We start from the raw sequence: 19,395 nt of genomic DNA on the forward strand, positions 1-19,395 counted from the left end.
CATTTGAAAAAAAAATAAAACCCATGAAATTATATTCATATCATGACATGCTGAAATATATGCCACTGTACCTGGATGAAGACATTTCACACGCGACGCAAGCAGAACACCTGCATGTGAACTCCTAGTGTTCTGGGCTATCATGGTTGTCAACAAATGCACGTGCATGTAGGATGACAGAGTTTACGACAGTAGTAGAGGACAATACTGTTTCCCAACTCTAGGGGGACCCCGAGAGCAAAAAAAAGAAAAGTAACCTAGTGCTGCTTTAAATAATAACTAAAATGATCCATCTCTTCATCCCACACACCAAACGTGACATACAAAATGTCGTGGAACAGAAACAACAACCAGAAATATTTATAAGCTATCATTTTATTGTCATCACAGTTTGCCAAAGGGGTGCTGCAGCGCCAACAGGGGGTGCTGCAGCACCCCTAGTTCCCGCGTCCATGCAGAACCGATCACCGGTGATCACCGCGAGATGCATGCCGGTTAGAAATGTGTCGGACTGAGTTCCGCCTGGCTCTGATGTCATGCTGACGTATGTCAAAAATCTCTCGCGAGCGCAAGGCACACCTGTCGGATTCTGCAGTCGAGCGCAGTTGCTCTCCACCGACTGCGCGGTTCAAAAGCATGATGGGAAACGACTTGCTGACGACACAGCTTAATGCTCATTGGTTTAAACAACCGTGATGTATTGTTCTTTTTTTAAATGTTTGAATTTAAAACTCTGATTTCGTGTTTTTATGTGTATAAATTATGTGTGAGTATTCCCAAACTCTCTGACAGTGCGATCTCTATGGATTATGTGATTATGTCATTTTTATATAAAAAAAAAAATATATATATATATAGGCTATATATATATATATAGGCCATTTATAAAAACACGTCTGTAGTAAAGAAACAAATGATTGATAAACACGTAGCCTATTTGGAGTGGGATTGAATAAGTGCTTTGGGTGTCTTGTTCATTATATTTATTTTCATATAAAAGCAACAGAACTTAAATTACATCCAGTTTATTACCAACCCTGTGCACGAGCGTGAATCCCGTGAATCCCGCGATATCCATCTTTGATCTCACAGCTGTCAGATCCATGGTCAGATCCACTGTGAGAAGAGAAAACTGTCCGGCTTGCCTGCGCTTTTTTCACTCCTCCCCTCACTGCAGCCGGCTACTCTCGCATACGAGGCAAGGCGCATCTTCTCAAACAAGCCTAATATCTATGGCTGTGACCCTTAGAGGGCGCGAAGCATCCTCATTGGCTCTCACGTCAGCCGTGCCTCTCCATAGGTTGCAGCAGTTGCCGCAGAGCAGCCAATAAAGCGCGCAAGCCGTCTCGCTTGGGTCTGCTTGCTGCAGCAAGTGCGTTTTAAACTATGGTTTTAAATTTAAGAAAATGATAAGGATCATTTTTGGCTTCAATCTTCTCGAGAAAAGGGGTTTTCCCGATGTGTAAGCCAGTTTACGCAACACTCGTTCCCTCATGATGTCAGGGAACCGAGGTTACGTTAGTAATCGAGACGTTTTCCTCTGTGAACATGCACTAATGGATGTCTGACAATTTCGTTGCTTTTTTGGAATTTTCAGATTTAAAAACGTGTAACGTTATAGATATAAAGGCTACAGTACACTCGTTCTGCGGTACCGTTGCACTGGAACAGATATGTACCGTCAGATGAAATCCTGCAGGTGTCGTGCTTTCTCCGTTTATGCAATAAATGCACATCCTTGAATGAGCGCGGGTATCTAGCGCATTTACTTGAACTTCATAGGTGATATATATCTATGGTTTAACCCATTTGAGATGCGGCCAAAATCAGAATTTAAAATGGACTGGATAATAAGCTCTCTACGAACTTGACGAGCGATGCCGCGCTGACGGACCATAGACTGTAAACATTTAAGAGTGACTGACATGTATGCACATCAATCACGGTTACACACTCTCAGAGTAATATTGTAAGTTACTGCATAATACATTTTCAACTAGCAGAATAGCTGTACAGAATCACGATACACCACAGTCTCACTTAGCTATGTCTTTTAACTATTATAATATTTCGAAGGGCAAAAACAGGACCTTTGGCATTCAGATTTTAATCATCAACTGTCACTTTAGCGCGAGGCCCTGTGCAGTCGCAGACTTGGTACTGTGAGTAGCATATAGCATTAGCTCCCAAGCCTGAGCTAACTCCATAACGTTGAGCTATGTGGGCGTGGTTTCAGATAGCCAGGCTCCTCAGCTCCGCCTCTTGCCCATATTCTGTTATCCGGGAGAAAATCTCATTTCAGCTTCATGATGACAAAATAACAAATAAATACATCAAATTCATGAAATGGCCTATACCTCCTAAAATCAAAGAAATGCAACTCAAAATTATAAATGGATATTATCCAGCAGCAGCAATGCTTAAAAAGAGATTTGGTTTTGAAGTGGAGCCATGTGTGTTCTGTTCCCAGGCAGATGAAACTATTGAACATTTGTTTTTCTCTTGTCCAGTGATAAAAAGATTCTGGCAAGATGTCATGAATTGGTTGGAAACAAAAATGGAGAGAATTACACAATTAAAGTTAGAGCAAATTCTTTTTGGTGACGAAAACCTTCCGAAGGAACTTTTTAGAATGTACAATATCATAACAATTATGGGTAAATACCATATTCATAAATGTAAATGGCAAAACAAAAATCCATCCCTAATGGTGTTCAAAATTGATCTGAGGGAATACTTTGATTCTTTAAAACTTCTGAAGAACTCCAGTGATAACATTTACTCTTTATGTGAAGATGTCTCAAAATATTTGTCATTATAACTTGCAAAGCTTCCATGTAACTTTATTTTGAAATATATGAAGACTGAGGACAATATATGTATGTGAACAACTTTGACATGCCTTATTGACTGAAGTGCCTTTGCTTAATTTATTCTAATTTTATTTTATTTGTATTTATTTTCTTTATCGAATTTGTTCTAGTTAATTGTGTTAACTATGTTCTACACATACGTCTCTCAACGAGAGATTTTGTATATTGTGTTTTGTAAAAAATATGTTCTATAAAAAATAAAAAAAATAAAAAAAAGATGGGTGAGGCAGAAAAAAGACATCCGACCTGGTACCAAGATGGAGGCACTGCAAACCTTCATTAACCGTAGAGATGCTGAGCCCAAATATTCCAGAAATTCCAGGCTTACTTATTTTTTGCTTGTTATTGGATTTTTTGCTTGTTATTGGATGTTTTATTTGTCTTATATCTTGTAATTAATGCTGTTCATTCTTATATTAACAGCAGTCGCTTCTAGCTCAGCACCTACAGAGGAGCCATCGGATGCTGATTTGCTTGCTGCAGCTGCACACAGATGTTATAGGTGAGAATGACATTTACATGAATGGGCTTATATTTGTGGTTTAATTTTCAGAATAATGTTGTACATTGTTTAACATGTTGTGTGATTCTGTATTATCAGTCTTCAGATGATGGTTTTGCAATCAATAAGGTAGGAGTTGTATTACACCTTCTGATCATGCCAGCCCGAATAACCTGGCTTTTTTTTACCTCTCTTTTCTGCCTTTTTATTTATTTTTTGCTTTTTTAAATTCCATGGCAACTCCATTTATACTTTTTTCTACCACCACAATTTTTCTTCTCAACTTTGTGCATCTAACTTTTTCACTCAATGCTGTGTTTGTCACTATCTTATTATTGACACGTTTTCACACATCTTTTCATCTGTATAATTGGTGCATTTACAATCATTAATCCTAACATACTACTAATGTTAAACATAATGTTAGAACATCTGGCTGTAGTAAATAATAATTGTATTAATCTCTTATAGTAGTGGTTAACAGTAGTATATGTAGCAATAAATATAATGTTGCCTTTTCTATGGTTCTCATTCACATTTCTGTTATGCCATACAGCTGAAGCAAGCCAATCAAAGCCAGAAGCCTTGCCCTCCTCAGAGAGACCTGCTACCATCAAACAGCCGGTGCCCACTGTAGCAGTAAGATAAATGTTCAAATGGTGAATTAAATAAAGCCCTCAGAAATGAAATATTCACACACTATTTTATCTCCCACAGCTGCTGCTGCCTGAGGGTTGGAAGCAGACGCTCCAAAAAGAGCAGCACTTGTGGGTCAGCAAGGCTCTCTTTACCAGGGACAAGTCTGGGAGGTTGGTGCTGACGAAAAGTCTGCGCCTGTGGTGGTCCCCCCCTGAACCCCGCCTACACTCAGCCTCCTTCCAACCCTGAAGGCTTTTTCCACAGCAGGCTGTGCCACTGGGTTCCTTACCGCATGTGGGCATATAGGCTCCTGTGCTCCCAGCCCAACTGCCGTCGCCTTGGCATCCAGCTTACTGCTTGCGGCATGTACAAGACCGTTCGAAGGGTCTTGGACATAAATGGCTGGTACTTTATGGCAACTGAGTACCTGGAGTGCCGGTCCTGTAAGAAGAAGCTGGCAGCCTGGTCACGGGACATTCTGGAAAAGTTGGATCCCAGCCACCGCGATCAATTTCCTGCGGTCCTTACTTACAGGTACTTTTTATTTATTTATTTACATAATACACACTTACACATGTAATGGTCTGACAATGTGCTTTGGTCCTTTTTACTCTATAAAGGTTGTCCTGTGACAGGGAGGTTGTGAGACTGATGCGGGGAGGGGGGACGCACGAAAACAGTGCCACAGCTCTTTACAGGCACCTGTGCGTCAGGCATAAGGAGCATTGGCTGGGCCAGTGTACAATGTACCTCTCCGTGCTCAGGAAGTTTGTGACCCAGGACACTGAACCCAGACCGTCCCCACTGCCACAGATGGTGCCTGTACATTGTCCAGCTTGGCTGTTGTCAGTATATGCCAAAGATGTACTGACACGCCTTCCTGAACTAAAGGCCCTGGTCACCTCTGTGTGTTTTAATTTGTTACTATTGTGAAGCTGCTGTGAAACAATTATTGTAGCTCATATATGTATACGGATCTACACACACACACACTGAGTATGCAAAAATGCCAAGTCAGAAACTCAACTCTATTTCTAAAGCGCTGTGTGTGAGTGAGTGAGTGAGTGAGTGAGTGAGTGAGTGAGTGTGAGTGAGAGTGAGTGAGTGAGTGTGTGTGTGTGTGTGTGTGTGTGTGTGTGTGTGTGTGTGTGTGTAAATATATATATAATATATACAAATGTAAAAATATATAAATATATAAATATATATTTTGCACTATAAACAGAAATTCAAAGGGGGTAAAAACAATTTATTTATTTATCAAAACTCAGTTTTGTCCTTTGACAGAGCTGGGGAAAAGGCACATCAGCAGCCACGCTCCCCAGGTGGGCTCGCCAATGCAAGAGACTGGCACCTTCAAGTGGACCTGGGAAGGCAGCTCAAGTTCCCGAATCACATCACGGCCACTTCACTCCGCCCAGACGTGGTGATAACATCTGAGTCGACCAGACAGGTGGTCATTAGTGGAGCTTACAGTCCCCTGGGAAGACAGACTGGAGGAGGCAAATGAGCGCAAGAGAGCCAATGCGGAGCTGGTGGAGGAGTGCAGGAGCGGCGGCTGGAAAGCATGCAGTGAGCCAGTGGAAGTCGGATGCCGGGGCTTTGCTGGACAGTCGTTGCTCCAAACACTCAAAATCCTCTGAGTTAAAGGACAACTGTGCTGGCGATCCAGCCTCACGATGGCTGTGAATCTGGTGGGGAGATCCGTGGAGTATAGGGTCCCCGGCAGGGTCGCCCGGGCGAGGGTGTCTGTTGGTTAAAGACCCAAAACACCTGTTGACCCGGGTTCATCACTGATGACGTGTTCAAGTAGCACCTGAAGGTGTATGTTAGAACTTAGAACTACTGATTTCTATGTGATCAATTTATGTATAAGTGTTTTTTTCACACATGATCATTGGATGTAGTTGATGAGTAAATGAGTGTGTAGAGAACTGCGTTTAGAGGTTTAGAAAAAGTTTACAAACTTTTGTTTCATCATGTTTTCATAGCCTACCTCAATAGCATGCCAACACCGGACTTCGGTGTGCTCAGATGTGCGCACGCTGCAGTTGCTAGTAAACACAGACGCGCGCGGACATGGATTTCTGACGCTTAGTCAGCTTCTGTTTTCGGTTAAACTGCGTTGCTTTTACAAGCATTGACTTGGATAATTGCTATTACCCTATAATATAATTTCTATTAAATACACTGACAAATCAAATAAATTGTTAAACTCAAACTTCAGATTTACTGGGGCACACAGCAGATGTATACTGGGGCACGTCTAGCAACGCTCCTGCCTTGTGCCCCATTGTGGGTTTTTACTTTTTTTTCTTCTCAATTTAAAAATTAGCTATGACTTTTTTTTCCCTTTTCTTTTTTCTTGAAGAATATTAACTTATTATAATATCAAATATTAACTTATCAAATAATAACTTATCAAATATTAATTATTTGAGCAGTGGAGGATCCGGCCACAACATTTATACTCGGTGAATGGGGCCAACAGAGAACATTGGTATGGATCCAAGCAAACATGTTTTTGAACTTAGGGGAATTGTTGCAATTTGTTTCACCCATCTCCGCTCCCGGATTGGCCGCCGGACGAATTTTTTCACCGCGCTCCGCCTCAGCTCCCCTTGTCGCATTGGCCGGCCCACGAATTGTTTCAGGCCCCGCGCTCGGATTGGCCGCAGGAGGAATCGTTTCGCGCCCGGCACCCCCTCGCCCCATTGGCTCTCGGATTTGTTTCAGAGGCGCTCATTGCTCCCATCGCCGCCGGTGCCGCCTTCGACTCGGACGTCATTCATGTCAGAATCCCTCCGAAATAACACTCTCTCTTTCTATTTTGCTCCGGCGATTGCGTTTAAACAACAAAACAAAATAAAACACGTTCTTATTTTTGAAACGCTGCAATTTCGCAGCACGTAAAAGTCAGCATATTGTTTTTAAAAGAGGCATATAGGCTAATAAGCATTTTACCTAGCCTATGTCTAGGCTACTGCATGCAGATGCGGAAAATTGGGGTAACTTTAATGCCGAGCCGTTCGTAAAGTTGTGATGACGTTTGACCCGCCTAAAACATATAATTCAGTATAGGCCTATAGTTTCATTCATGATTTTCATCGACGCCAGTAAACTTTTTTCCCCCTTTTAAATGTCTAGGCTAATCAAAGAGTAGCCTATAGAAGTACTTTGGGCTAATGCATGCAGAATTCTTCTGATGTGTTTTTTTCTTTTTAGTACCATTTCCATAAGTATTTCGTTTGTAAGCCTATGTCACCTAATTACCCTTAATAATGTAGCCTACTTTTTTTCATTAATATTTATTTTGTGTATGGGGTTTTCAGCGCATTGTTTATCATAACATCAGTGCATTAGGTAGCCAAACAGATGTGGATCCGGCAAGCCGGAAGAAATAACTCGGCCCGGTTGCGGGACTCTGGTGAAACACGGCAATGAATGACACTGGCCCGAGTCCGGGTGCCGAAACTGAGCCGATGCTGCCGGCATAGGGCCATAATCACGCCAGCATACATTGTACGATTAGCCGGTACTGGGCCGAATCTAGGTTCCAAAGGAAATATATCCCTTATGATTTATTTATTTATTAAACCATGGTTCATGTAACACAAATTTGTTGTATTACCACAATTTAACCATGGTTTTACTAAGGTATATTGAATTACATTTAAGCCTACTTACAACAAACATCTACAAAATAACAACAGAAAGACAAGTTACCATTTAATGAGACTTTATTACAGAAGGTAGGCTACATAATCTTAAAGAAAATATAAACTTGCACTTATTCTCACATTTGACTAAACAATGAACTAGTTATACAAAATTATTGCTGATAAAATGGTGCTGTGCAGTGGTAAAAATAAATAAATAAATTACTAATTTACAACAACAACAAAAAAGCACTTTGTTCCAAAGTAAAAATGTATTGTAATTTGTATACATAAATTACATATTGTACAAATAAACATGACTTAATGCAACTTTAAATACACAGCATCATATACCTCCTCTAAATTGTCTTGGGTAACATGTAAACACGTGCCCAACACAAGCATACGTTTGCAACTTATACTGTACTACATTAACAGGTCCCATTAACAATCTTGATTACAACAACAATTAATTACTTCAATACATTACTAAAAGTTTATTTTCTTTTATTGGAAAATGTTTACACATACTACAAAATAAATTCAGAAGAAATAAGCAGTACTTTTAAGAATGTTTAATATGATATCCACTCACATAAGATAAAGACATTAGATAAAGTCACCTCATGGAGGCTGATGAAGGCCAGATGAATACTCCACCACACTTTAAATTCTAGGTGAAAAAGAATTTAGGTTTTGTTCAAAAACATGTGATGCAGCATCCAGGCCAGTAAGTTGTTAGCATGAAGTCTGTCATATAGACCAGTAGGTTACAGTCCAGCTTTGGTTCTGTCTTGACCTTCACCCCAAATGGACTCAGGAGCTAGAACACACTACATTAAAACACGCAGCTTGCTGAAATACTCCATTGTTATAGGTCAGTTGCAAAGTAGCCATGTAATAAGTGCATTAATGTCCATTCAGCCAGTGTTTTCATTAAATAACCCATAAATGATTAGGGCCCCAAAGCCAAGCAGAAAGAATATGATCAGTTGAATGTATTCTCCTTTACTTATACTCTTGAAAGGTAAAGAAAAAAGTATATACTAGTCTCATACATATATATTTTCTCTGTTGTGAAACAATGTAAGACATTTAACCGACGTTTAGGCTCTGTTGTGCAACGAATCCTCCGCCATCACGCAATCAGTGAACTGTGATTCCTGCACTGTGTGCGATTGAAACTCGTGCTGGATGAGCAGAGCTCAGCAAACTGTCAGCAAAACAGTGCATGAGTCAAGGAAAACATATGCCAGGGTTCGACATTAAAGCTTGTGTGGGACACGTGTTTTTTTTTTTTTTTTTGAAGGGACAAGTGAAAGAGAATTTTACTTGCCTAACTGGACAAATGGCCTGATTAAAACATATATATATATATATAGAAGCAATAAGGTAGCCTACGAGAGGCTGTGCTGTATTGTGAATAAGTCACGGCTGAAGGCCGTTGTTAGGCACGACCACGACGCGAAGCGGAGTAACCCTTTCAGCCGTGACTCATTCACGATACAGCACTTGCCTCGAGTACCTTATTGCTTTTATAAAAACGGTTACCACACAATACAACTATTCAAGCCGAAAAATATGTATCTATGAGATATGTATCTCATGAAGTAAAATCACTAAAAGCCTTCCTTCCGCTGGAAAAATGAGTCCCCAACCGTAAACAGCAACAGAAGTTAAATACATTATTTCGCCAATAGATGGCGGCAAAGACTGTCTTTATGAGTGAGTCAGTCAGTAGAGAAGACTTCACATTGTATGATTTTTAAATAATGAATTAGCATTTTATTGCAAGGTCCTGGAGTGGCCTAGCCAGTCTCCAGACCTGAAGTTGTTCTCCCCACTGTGTGTGTGTACATAGGGGTTGCACGACTACTGATTTCTGCTAGTCAATTTCTTATCAAAACACTACTCAAGTTACTCGACTACACAGACTACCAATAATATATGTTTGACATTAGTTTGGAAGTTTTACTTACAAGTCATAGGGTTCACAGCGCCTTCGAGATGTTGATCCACTCCTACTCTGCTATTGTGCAGGCCATCAGCATGGAAGGATCTAGGAACACAACAAACCGCTTGTCAGGTTTATTTAAAGGCAAGAAGCTGCAGCAGAAAAGAGAAAGAAGAATATACAGAATTTACAAAAAATTATTTCTTAAATTAGGATAACAGAATTTATGTTTTTAGATTTTACTTATTCATAATCTCCAACCGTGTCACTTACGTTTGGATGTCAAAACCTTCTTAAAATAAATTTGCTAAATAAAAAAAAATAACAGATGCATTTGATATAGGTGAAACATATTGTGAGAAAATGGATATGAAGTTATTTAATGAGCTTCCTCAGTTTACCTGTGCGTCTTCTCTGGCAGCAGCTTTCTTCAGAAGTCGTGGTGCTTCCCCTCCGTTGTAGAGGGGTTATTTTGTTGCTACTGAAATCACAGAACAATGTTTATTTGTTTACCATTGATCTAGTTTCAGCCAATTTTAGCGCTCCATGTAAGTAACGTCACCGTTAAATAAATTAGCTCACTTCCAAGCAAAAACCTTTACAAAACTATTAAAAACATCTCATCTACGCTCATTAAAACATGTCAAATCACGCACGTAGCATTTACAAACATAAACATCTAGAATGAGAACATTACATGAATAAAATCTCATTAATATTAAATCATGATTTTAAAACTCATTTTGAAGTTCTATGACATAGGTGCAAGATCCTGCACGTGATAGTGGGACAATTGTGGTATTTTTATCATTTAAACTGGCCAGGCTCACCAGCAATGGTCTCTGGATGCAAGCCAATCAGCGGTTAGTGTAATCGAGCGTTTGTCGAGCGTTTTCAGCTGTGGGCCAATCAGCAGCTCGGATAATCGAGCGTTTATCGAGCGTTTTCAGCTTTGGGCCAATCAGCAGCTCGGATTATCGAGCCTTTATCGAGCGTTTTGGGCCAATCAGCAGCTCGGATTATCGAGCGTTTATCGAGCGTTTTGGGCCAATCAACAGCTCGGATTATCGAGCGTTTTTGTCATGGCAATCATTAACAAACCGGACGTGACACCGAGTCACCGAGTGAGTACAACAACAATAAATAGAATATTACTTATGTACTGATATAACATTGTCTTCCCAGAGTACTTTTACAATGTACTGACATGGAATTTGTTGATGTATTATTACGTCTTGCCGTCAATCGCTGGTTTTGATATGCAAGTTAAGAGATAGTTAATTAGCGTGAACGTCAACGTCAGGCGTCCTGTTTACACATTTAAACCATTATTTACACTTCGAATTTCGACTCCAAACTCTGTAGATGTAACGTTAGTAACTACATCTACAGGGTCTAAGGAAGATAACCACGTAGTCTGATCAAAGATTAAATACATTTTGAGAGATCGCTAGCATGTAATGATTGCTTTGCATTGGAAATTAATGGGACTGTAACGTTAGCTAGGATACTACAGTTTAATTACAACATGTGACGATCTCTGAAAACAAAATAAAATTATGAAAAGACCATACAGTTAGTATCTTTAGACCCTTAAAGGATTAGTTCACTTTTAAAATGAAAATTCTGTCATCATATACTCACCCTTAAGTTGTTTCAAACCTGTATGAATTACTTTCCTCTGCTGAACACAAAGGAAGATATTTAGAAGAATGTCAGTAACCAGACAGTTTCTGGTTCCCATTGACTTCCATTGTATATTTTTTTCCTACTATGGAAGTCAATGGGAAAGCAGAGGAAAGAAATTCATACAGGTTTGAAACAACTTAAGGGTGAGTATATGATGACAGAATTTTCATTTTAAAAGTGAACTAATCCTTTAAGATTATAATATCACCACGTGAAATCAAAATATAAAGTTTAAGTGTATGTTTTATGCATTAACGATCAGCCTGTTTGTTTAATGGCTGCCAATGCATAGGGGGCTAACCCTGGGGTCATTATTTATTTACCTGTTGTGTCACGTTATGTTCATTTGTTAACGTTAATATGTCAATAGTGAATGAATGTGTAGTACTAGTATATCATTAATCTTATGTGTGATATTCCTGTTAATATGGCAATTAACATGTAGTTTAACCTGTAATGCTCGTTTAATGCTGTGATGTGTCATTTCTTGTCATTGTAGAGATGGTTTTTGCTCATTTAAAAGTTACGGCCTCGCAGCATGCTTCTCCTGCGTCTGATGAGGCGGTGGCCTTCATCGCCACTAAGGGGCCACGCGGGACCGCCACTGCTGCGAGGGCCAAGAAGCCGGAGGAGGTGGAGAAGGAGGCCCAAGCCTACGTCGTCTCCAAGGGCGGTGACCCTGGTAACCACATGCTGGTGCTGGGCTGCCACAGCATCCAGTTTGTTAAGTACTAGGGTCAAACGTTCCGTTGGCTCCTGGAGAACGACGTGTGCTACACCACGCAGTTGGTTGCCAGCCACCAGCGGGAGCGGGAGAAAAGTGCCTCCGACAGCCCCCTTATGGCCAACAAGGACGCACTCGGCCGGTACTCGTGAGCCCACCCTGCTTTTGCGGAGCAGCTTAGGTACCACCGGGTGCACGAGGAGGGTGTGAGGGTGAGGCGCTTGTTGGCTTTGGGGGACTACAAGGAGGCTACCCTGAAGGACCTGTACGACTCTAAGGAGAAGAAGCACCAGACGTAAGTCCTGTTGTGGTGAAGGGCAGTGGACTGTTGACAGGGTGCTGTGACTTGTTGATATGCGTGTTAATCTTTGATCATTGTCTTGCAGCTTTGTCAAGTGGCTACGGCGTAAGACACCGCAGCCTGGGACCTCGATAGACGCCGCCAGGAAGTACATCCTGGACCAAGACAAGGAGCGGTCGGCAGAGGCGGCTGCTACCCCCCCACCTTCCACCAGCAGCAGCAGCACCACCACCTGCAGTGGCCCCAGCAAGGCCGCTGCTTCCACCGCGCTGCCGCCACGCCGATCGCTCCCATGTTCTCGGCCCTACTGGGAAGGCGTCCAATGGCCCCAGGTGAGTTCCAGGTAGATCTCTTTCTTTCTCTTTAACACAACAGAGCTTCAGTGTACAGGATTAACTAACCATTGCCCAAGCGGCCTGCGACCGGCGGGTAATTATCCAGCTGCGTGAGCGTACTCGGGGGAACAGCGCCACGCAGCTGTACAAGAAACTCTGTGAGGCACACACAGAGGCCTGGATGCGGCGGTCCATACACAGTACCTCAGCGTCATGGAGCCCTTCACGTCGCGAGGAGTCGTGCGCAGGTGCACCCCACCACCAAAACCGCCACCCGTGCCACAGTAGTTTACCCTCCCCGCTACAGGGACAGGCCAGCTCGGGGGCGCTTCATGGCAGCGAAGCCAAGCCGCACCTCTATACCTGGTGTGGAAAGCTTGAGACGGTAAGGCTACACTTCCATCATACATTTCCCTGATGTACACACAAGCTGCTCTATGTAATGTTGCTCATATCGGTCATTGTTTTTGTCCATTGTCCGCAGCTGCCTGGTCGTACAGACCTCTGGACCTGCCAGCAGTCCCAGCGCAAGGTAGAGGCTGGTAAAGGCAGTATGCACCCAGCTCTGCCGCTTGATCCCCTCGGGCACCCGTGGTCGCGGTGGAACAGCATACTGCTTCGGTACCAGCACATCCGGGACCTTGTGCTGGGCCACCAGAGGCTGACATGCTTGAATGACTTACTCTCAAAATTGTACGTGTAACTAAAATACTACGTTGAAATCCGTTCTCAGGTTCACCAGGACGCAGCAGGAGAAGGAGAGGACTGTGCTAGCTTCAGGCGTTGCAGCAGAGGGACGACCACCAGCGGCAGCGGGTTCGGCGGCGGCAGCACCAGCATCAGCGACAGCAGCGTCGCAGACAGCAGTTTCACCGGCTGCTACTGCAACTATTTCGTAAAACCAAAGTGACTGAGACAAACTAACCCTATATTAAAAACAAAGCCTGTAAATGACAAAATCAAAGTGGCGAAGATACAAATCTTTGTCATTATTTTCTTTGTTATTAAATATCAATAACAAAGATACACACACAACTTAATATACAAATGAAATAAACAGTGCTTTATTTTTTAAGCTGATTGATTTTGTCATCTAAGGCTTTGTTTTTAAAATAGGGTTAGTTTGTCTGTAATGCTCAGTCACTTTGGTTTCACAAAATAGTAAAACCAACATGAAAAAGAATAATTATAAAATCGTAAGTCGAAGAAGCCCAACAGGCTGAAGAGAGGTGTTTGTGGCAAATGTGGCAAAGACTGCACATGTCCACCCTGTCATGGAAGGCTTGGTGACAGGGTGGACATTTTTGGTTAAAGGGGTCATGACATGAGAAACCAAATTTGCCTTGATCTTTTGGTATATAAGAGGTCTTTGTACCATTAAAACGTCCTGCAAGTTTCATAGCTTAAGACTTCCTCCCCATTATAAACGAATCATTTATTTAATCAAGCTCTAAATACAGCTCGTTCTGGATCCATGGTAAGAAGTGACGTCACGGTACGAAGTGACGTACCAGCGTTTGCATATAGACCGCCTCCAGCACAAGACAGCTACGCTTTAAGCGCAAGGCAACTACGCTCATTTCGTATCGTTGTCGCGCGCTGCGCGCCTCACAAGTGTTCAGTCGACGGACAGCGAGTGGGTCTGTGTACAGGGAAATTACGATGCCACGCAGATGTGCTGTTCCTGGCTGTGGACAAACAACATCTTTGAATACGCTGCAGAAAGATCCAGTCGTCAGGGGAAAATGGATGCACTTTATTTTTTGCGGACGTCCCAGTCACGCAGTGTTAGTTTAAGCGTTTGTTCTACATTTGAAGGATGACTGTTTTGAGAACAAATCCCAAAATGATGCTGGCTTTGCCAGAAAACTGTTGCTCAAAGATAAGTCCGTGCCGACTATTCTGGGCTCAACAACGACGACGCAAACTGTAAGTAATGTATTTAAAACTTTAAACTACTTTTTAAATACGCTGAATCCGCAAATGTTCTGGCTGGGGGCGTTAATAATTGATGCATAGGCACTGACGTTAGCCAATCATAACAGTGGGCGTTAACACTGAACGCTTAAAGGGGAAACACCCCCAAAACAGACTGTTTGAATCAGAGGATGAGAAACAGGGTGGGAAAAGGTCATAAATCACTACATTTTAAAAAAAAATTTGTAAAAAAAACTATAGTAATACTATAATTGCACCTAAGGGAACATAATAATAAAATAAAACATGTCATGACCCCTTTAAAGTTAGCATTCAATGAGCACATGTGTACCTGCAGTTAGTAAAGGGATTCACTTTTGAAGCTGATTGTGCACTGTTTAAAATATATATTTAGAATTTCTGAAAAGTGTATATCTCACAATGACAGGGTGGACATGTTAAGCTTGACAACACGCAACTACAAACACGATATGATGAAAATTAGGAAATATAAGTGTAGATACCAGAGGTGTCAAGTAACGAAGTATAAATACTTTGTTACCTTACTTAAAGGAGAACTCCGGCGCAAAATGGACCTTTGGTCTAATTACACATTGTTACCTAGTCAACCGTTATCTGAGATTTGTTTTCATGATTATCGAATGTAAATAGTTTTATCTCTAAAAACAGTTTAGCCTATAACGCTAGTATAACGCTAGTATATTGGGCATTGAGTAATAACAAATAAAAATCGCTTGTTAATACCACTAACAAGGCTCAAAATAGCCCCACACTAACACGGTAGCATAATGAGGGTCCCTACATGCAAACCGAAGCATTGAACGAACACCGATCCAAATGCGCTGGACCATATGAGATTCTACACAGTTCAGCGCATTTGGATCGGCGGTTCGTAGATCGACTGATAGAGACTATTTTTCAAAGATGGCTTCTGCCTGTATACGCGAAGTTGACTGTATAAAATATCTTCTTATTAAACTGTCTGTACACTTACACAGTTCTCAATGCTTCGGTTTGCATGTAGGGACCCTCATTATGCTACCTGAAAACATGGCTCAGTGCAATGGTCATAAGTGACACTTGACAGTATTGCTGTGTGTCGTGTCCAACAGGACAAACTGGACAGTATTGATGTGAAACATATGCCAACAGTTAATTTCTGTTAAAGGGTTAGTTAAACTTTCAAAATGCTTTGAAATCACCCTCTTATTTTTACCCGAATTGCTCAAAACTTTATCTGTATAATGTAAACACACGGCAGATTCAGACATGTGAAAGGATTATTGATATCTTTAATAATGTTTCCATGGCAACGCATCAAACTTTAATATTCTTTTTTGATGCTTTTGAGGCTCTTAACATGCTTCAAATTGAAGTAAACTCGACAGACACATCACATTTACTTGCCAGTACATGTGTGCACAGTTTCAGAAAAGGGCGTGGTAAGGGGCTCAGTAGCGCCACCTTTAGTCAAAAAGGGGGTATTAGTTTTACCCACAGTTACAAAAATCGGTACATATATTCTTGTCCTCGAGCCGGACAACTTTCTAATTTACAGTCATTAGCTCCGACCAACAGGAAGTCAGATATTTTGGTTTGAAGTGGACTTTTGGAGGATTTTTTCAGGAAGTCGGCTATTATGGGTTGTATGAAAACGCATGCCCCTGGAATTTTAAACACTCATCCTAGAAAATTCATCCGATTGCAACCAAACTCAGTCAGCATGAAGTCAAGACATTGAGGATGCTAAATTGCGGACAGCTTTTTGATATCTCGAACGGTTTGGCTGTGGCGAGGAAACAAATTTATGGCGAGAAAAGAGAAACACGATGTGTTATAACGTCTTCATACATTAATTGATCTTGATGAAACTTCAGCAGTGTGTTTGTTGTAAGAGGCCGATCAGGTGGATGTGACTAATGTGAGTCAAAGTTATAGCGCCACCAACTGGCAGCAAGAAGTGTGTTACTTTCAAGACGCTTTTGACAAAAGTGGGGGGGTTAGTTTTACCTACAGTCACAAAACTTATGTATATTGTGCACATCGAGCCGGACAACTTTCTCATTTACAGTCATTAATCTCCGACCAACAGGAAGTCAGATATTTTGGTTTGAATGTGGTTTTGTCTCTCTCTGACAGAGTTCCCCCTGCCATTCTGTGTGTGTGTGTGTGTGTGTGTGTGTGTGTGTGTGTGTGTGTGTGTGTGTGTGTGTGTTAAACGTTTTAGTTATTGTCTATTATTTTCTGTTACTGTTATAAGATTCAATGACATTACAAAGTTAAACTATTCCTGTTTTTCATTGTAAATTTTTTTTTTCTGTTTTGATATATTTAAACCTTTAAAAAAACCTGGCCAAAAATATGCCCCCCGATACGCCTTTTTGCACAACCCACAATGATGCAAGCTCTAAAACAGACTTCTTCTCGACAGTCAAAGCGGGGTTACGTTATTGCCCGTCGTGCACAGGAACCCGAAAGGCAACGGGGTGGCGGCTTTTTATATATATAGTAGTAGTAGTAGGCCTCCTTCGGTCGTTTATCGACCATGGGTATTGCGCCCTAAGAGTTCGTAGTGTTGCGACTAACACACCATCGTCGTGGCTGGTGAGACCAATGCGGGAGTGACAGTCTCTGCTGCACAAAGTGCAGATGTAGTTGGTCGTGGGAGGATGTCCATGTGCGCGTGTCTTCCGACTGGTTCTCCTCTCCTCTGCTAGCTTCAAGATCTTCTCCTCGCCTATATTTAGCTGTTTCTTGAGCAGAAGGCGCCAACTGCTGCGGTTTGCTGCAATGTCCTCCCAGTTCGCTGTATTGATGTCCAGGGCTTTCATGTCTCGCTTGCAGACATCTTTGTATCTCAACTGGGGGCGACCTTGGGGTCTTTTGTTGTAGGCGAGTTCACCATAGAGGATGTCCTTTGGGATCCGCCCGTCTTCCATACGGCGCACGTGGCCAAGCCAGCGCAGTCTGCGTTGTCTGAGCAGCGTGTACATGGTGGGGAGGCCGGCACGGGCAATAACCTGGGTGTTGGGCACTTTATCGTACCAGCTGATGCCAAGGATGTGGCGAAGACATCGCATGTGGTAACTGTTCAGCTTCTGCTCTTGCTTGGCATATGTTGTCCAGGACTCACTCCCGTACAGGAGGGTGCTGACTATGCAGGCTTTGTACACTGCCATCTTGGTTTGGATGGTCAGCTTGGAGTTTTCCCAGACGCGAGTGGTCAGTCGTTCTAGAGTTGTTGTAGCCTTTCCGATGCGTTTGTTGATTTCGGCATCTAAGGACAGGTTGTCGCTGATGGTGGAACCCAGGTAGGTGAACTGGTGGACCACTTCAAGTTCGTAATTCCCAATGGTGATGATAGGTGGTGTGTCCACATCTTGGCCCAGCACATTGGTCTTCTTCAGGTTGATGGTTAGACCGAAGTCTTTGCAGGCCCTGGAGAATCTGTCCATCAGGCACTGTAGATCTTGTTCAGTGTGAGAGCTGACTGCTGCGTCATTGGCAAAGAGCATGTCTCTGATGATGATCTCGCGCACCTTGGTTTTTGCTCGAGTCTTGCGATGTTGTAGAGTCTGCCGTCTGATCTTGTGTGCATGTACACCCCTTCGGTTGAGTTCCCAAAAGCATGTTTTATAAGTAGGGAAAAGAAGATTCCGAAGAGGGTTGGGGCAAGAACACAACCTTGTTTCACGCCGCTTTTGATGTCAAAAGGTTCTGACATGCTGCCATCATACTGGATGGTTGCCTTCATACCGTCGTGAAAAGATCTGATCATGCTATGAAGTTTCGGGGGGCATCCGATCTTCAGGAGGATGTTAAAGAGCCCTTCTCGGCTGACTAGGTCGAAGGCCTTGGTCAGGTCTATGAAGGCGATGTAAAGGGGCTTCTGCTGTTCCCTGCACTTCTCCTGTAGTTGGCGAAGGGAGAAGATCATGTCCACTGTAGAACGTTCTGCTCGAAAGCCACATTGGGACTCGGGGTAGACGCGTTCTGCCAGCTGTTGAAGTCGCACTAGCAGCACTCTTGCATACAGTTTGCCCACAATGCACAGGAGGGAGATGCCTCTATAGTTGTTACAGTCGGTCATGGCACCTTTGTTTTTGTAAAGGGTGACGATTTTGGCATCTCTCATGTCTTGTGGAACACCACCTTCACTCCAACACTGACAAAGGATGTTAAGTAGAGGTTGTAGAAGGGTGGTCTTACAGTGCCTGATCAGGTCTGGGGGGATGCCATCGTTCCCAGGGGCTTTGCCGGAGGCTAAGCTGTTGATGGCCTTGCTGAGTTCTGCCAGTGTTGGTTCAGCGTCTAACTCCTCCATGGCGGGCAGAGGATCGATGACGTCCAGTGCTGAGGTTACAACAATGTTCTCTCTGGAGTAGAGCTCTGAATAGTATTCTACCCATCTCTCCATCTGCTTGGTTTTGTCGGTGATCACATTTCCGCAGGTGGTTTTCAGGGGTACAGTTTTGCTCTGAGTTGGTCCGAGAGCTTTCTTGATGCCCTCGTACAATCCCCTGATGTTACCCGTTATATATATATAAATATAGCTGCAAGTAGCGATGGAGGGCCCAAGCCGGTGGCACCGCCACCCCGGTGCCTTGAGTGTAACAATAAAGTTACAGTTACACTAAAGGCACCGGGGTGGCTGTGCCACCGGCTTGGGCCCTCCATCGCTGCTTGCAGCTATATTTATTATTATTATTCTCTAAAGTTAATCGCATTTTTGAGGGCCTAAACATGCACGAAAACTCACGAAAATTTGCACACGCGTCAGA

General features: G+C 42.5%; 1 long non-coding RNA gene across 1 annotated transcript in view; it reads right to left on the bottom strand.

The window, feature by feature from the left end:
- Positions 1 to 7,738: 7,738 nt before the first annotated feature.
- Positions 7,739 to 19,395, bottom strand: part of LOC306984276 — a 40,391-nt gene continuing 28,734 nt past the window's right edge. Inside the window, exons 2-4 of the long non-coding RNA XR_013794512.1 lie at positions 10,029 to 10,108; positions 9,653 to 9,732; positions 7,739 to 8,506 (exon numbers count right to left, since the gene is read on the bottom strand). This is a non-coding gene — a long non-coding RNA (uncharacterized lncRNA). The remainder of the gene's footprint in view (positions 8,507 to 9,652; positions 9,733 to 10,028; positions 10,109 to 19,395) is intronic.

The sequence above is a fragment of the Phoxinus phoxinus genome (genome assembly GCF_949152265.1).
Source record: "Phoxinus phoxinus genome assembly, chromosome: 17".
NCBI lineage: Eukaryota > Metazoa > Chordata > Actinopteri > Cypriniformes > Leuciscidae > Phoxinus > Phoxinus phoxinus.